Source organism: Trichechus manatus, unplaced genomic scaffold, assembly GCF_000243295.1.
Source record: "Trichechus manatus latirostris isolate Lorelei unplaced genomic scaffold, TriManLat1.0 scaffold00003, whole genome shotgun sequence".
Taxonomy (NCBI): domain Eukaryota; kingdom Metazoa; phylum Chordata; class Mammalia; order Sirenia; family Trichechidae; genus Trichechus; species Trichechus manatus.
Window position 1 is genome coordinate 36,981,336 of NW_004443939.1, and position 3,938 is coordinate 36,985,273.

A 3,938-nucleotide genomic window follows, 5' to 3' on the forward strand; every position below is an offset into this window, starting at 1 on the left:
GTCTCTGGTTTATGTGGCCCATTCTGTCTCTTGGGCTAATACTTTCCTTTTGTCTTTGGTGTTCTTTGTTCTCCTTTACTCCAAGTGGTTGGGACCAATTGATGCATCTTAGATGGCTGCTTGAAAGCTTTTAAAACCTCAGACGCCACTCACCAAAGTAGGATGCAAAACATTTTCTTAATAAGCTTCAATAATTGTGAAACTGAGATAAAATATAGCTAGACTGCAGACCTCAAAGCATTGTTGGGAGACAGTAACATTTATTGAACATGTGCTATGTGCCAGGGATGTTTGACACCTTACATTGATTATTTAACTTAATCTTCACAGCATCCTGTTGAACATGGTAGTAGTATTCTTGTTTTGCAAAAGGGAAGCTGAAACTGAGAGAGATCAAATAACGTGCCTGAGGTCCCACGGCTTCTAAGTGTCAAAGCTAGGATTTGATCCTATATTGATCTAAGTCCACTCTACCACATCGTATATAAATGTAAATGGACTTTTTCAACTGTAAACTACCCACCTATAGAAATGTAGGTACATGAACAGAATACTGATTCTCTCCTCTAGTATGACAGGAGGATTAAACACATTCCAGTGGATTTGCTTAAAAGCCTATATGATTTCACTGATTTCTTGAGCCAAAAGAAACAGAGTTAGCAAACTCTTTCAGGAGAAATATCACATAACAAAGGTGATATTTATATAATATTAAAATCGCCACCCATTATTTACATAAATGTGCTTAATACTGAAATGCATTTAAAAGAAGCATTCCACATAAAGCAGATATTCATTTATAGTATTCTGGTGCTACTTAACTTTCATATAACGGAAACAATCTTTTATGCAATCTGGCATATGAGCTTGAAAATCCTTTCACATGCCTTATTTTGTAACATGTTGGCCAAGGAAAAAATTCATCTCAGCTTCTGTAGTCTAATACTGTTTCTCTTGCATTTTATTCAAACCAAACTCTAAACCAAAAATTTGAGGAAGAACATCCATCTCTCCAAGAATTAATATGGTTACTCCTAAATACATACTCTAATTCTTTCCATTTCTTGTCTTCCCTAAATATTTTTATCCACATTTAGTATTTCTTTCACCAAAGTAATGCTCCATACTTTCGGGCTGCCACTAATAGAATTCTAAATACTTTCCTCTTCAACATACATTCCAAATGATTCTGGTCCTAGACTACAGATATTTTTGTTTTACAAGACAGATACGGTGGTGATGGGGTTGGGGAAATTAAAGAAACAAAATATTTTCTGAGAAGAAAATAATCAGTGAATACAGTGGGCATATACTATGCTAAGTCCTTAATTTTGGGACACTTTAAACATAAAGGTATTTTTGTATCCCTGTTAGTTTTTTTTATTCAGTTAGTGCAGATTATTCCATTAATTTAAATAAATGTTATAGAACCTTTAAGATAACTAATATTTCCTCTGAGGTGAGACCTGATTTGTACCGTATTCAACTAATGTCCTTTAGTCAATTTACTTCCTAAATTAAAATGTAGAAATATGAGCCGAATGTTGTTGTTAGGTGCCATCTAGTCTGTTCTGACTCATAGTGACCGTGTGTACAACACAACGAAACACTGCCCAGTCCTGCGCCATCCTCACGGTCATTGCTATGTTTGAGCTTATTGTTGCAGCCACTGTGTCAATCCATCTCATTAAGGGCGTTCTTTTTTTTTTTTTACTGACCCTCTACTTTACCAAGCATGATGTCCTTTTCCCATGAGCTGAATAGACAGACTAAAAATTAAAAGCACTGATCAAAGTGAAATAAATTGGTTCTTGAATCATGTCTCTCTCCATCCACACACCAACACACACATGACTGATTTCACAGGAAAGTAATCTTGATTTAATAATCTATGTTTAAACACTAAACTAAACAAAATAATATAAGAGGGAAGTAACTCTACATCATTAGTTTATATGATTAGTAAAAATTTCAGTTTTTGCTTGAATAAAGATGGCAGACATGTACTATATCACGTAAATGTTAAAGTCTAAGAATTATAGGTCAGGAAAAATAATTTTAGAAGGTGCAATTCAAGGGACAAATTTAGAAAATTTCATCTTGGAATTCTCGCCAATCTGAAACCTTTAGATCTTTGGATAAATAAAAGTATGAATTTGTTAGAAATCTTATTTTAGAGCATAAGAGGTTCAGATATAATCATTCGGAGTCATGTTCCCCATTGGATGAAAGCCAATGGAATCAAGTGTAGTTATATTGAGTTTTGCTGTTAATCATACACACTTCTTATTTTCAGGTCTGCTGGGAAACAACCCTGGTGGACAGATCTGGTTGGCAATCAGAAGAGCAATCAGAAATGGCAGCAATCAGAAATGGGAGAGCACTTTCCAAAGACATTGAGATGAGTCTCAGAGAAGGACTCATGTATAGCCAGATCAGATAAATGCAGGAGTGCTTGAAGTAAAAAACCAAAGAATTTATCTTCAGTGAGGACAGAAACATCCTAACTCCTATCATACTCTTTCACAAGAGCCTTTGAATAAATATTAATACTTCATCTACTGAAAAACAAAATTATTTTGACCCAAACCTTATTTTAAATTTTTCTAAAAAATGTTAGATGTGACTAGGGATGGGCACATACAGTCTTCAAAAGTAGTAATAATGCCATATTTTTTATATGATATTGATATTTTATTCTTCTTTAAACTTTTCATGTATAAGTGATACACTTTTTTTCAATGACATATTTCAAGGTAACTTTTTTTTTTTAACATTAGGAGGTACCATTTAGTGTGTTACTATGATTCTAAGCACCCAGATTACCAATTAACATATCTTCAAACTATCATCCAGAGCTTATTTTATTTATACACATCTGGAAGACTATCACATGCTAATTATAAGATGTAACATTAAGCTTGTTTTCAATAACTTTTAGAATAGAATTTTGTCCCTTGACAAATGAGGAAAATTGCTAGAGAAGAGCCAGGAAAGGTAAGAAGATTCCGGAAAAGTATATCTGTGCAGCAACTTTCTTTCACTCCTGAAATACCTATTATTCCCATAAAATAGCTCTATAATAATAGTTCTATAGAGGAATTTGGGTGGAGATACACAAAGGTTTAGAACAAAATATATCTGTAGAGTGTTCTCTCCCAGTCAGTCCTTCCTGTCTCCAACATGCTGCAGCATCTGGTATCAGGAACACATTGTTTGTAGCAATTTTTTTTTTTTAATGGGAAGAGGGAATGGGGGGAGAAATCCCTAAAGTTTCAAAAGCGAACTCCAAAATATCCGTTTTAATTTAACTTTATGTACACATTTGAAAACAAATGGGCTCTCTGGTAGTACTGTAGCTTTTGGAATTCACTCAGAAGGGCTTTGAAATGGAAATGTTGACAGATGTGAACTTCAGAGGTATGAATGGCTCCACTGTAACACTTTACTACACAGGCCTGATGCCCACTGTAGCAAACTTCCCTGTGGTCGTATTTTAATTTTTTTAAACTTTACATACTCATACTCTTATTTGAAGGGCAGACTGAAATAAATTACCAGAGTAGCTAGTGGGACAATCTACTGTAGATGTTTCCCTTTTATTTTATCTTGTTTTGTGTTTGGATTCAGATTCTTCTAGTCCCTTGACCATGACTTTAATAGTGATTAAGTTTCCTTGCCAGAGAAGAATGAGTTTTTCCATAGATCAATTAGTACCCTCCATTTAATTAACTTCACAAATCAGCAATATGGAATCTGGCTAAATGGCTAGAGGTATGAGACACTGTATATGAGGAATGAAAAACAGATAACTGGGATGGCAGAGGTAAGTAATTAATAGACAGTCGACTCATCCTAGCCTTGCCTTTAAACAAACTATGGTACATACACACAATGGAGTACTATCCAACGAGAAAGAACAACAATGAATCTGTGAA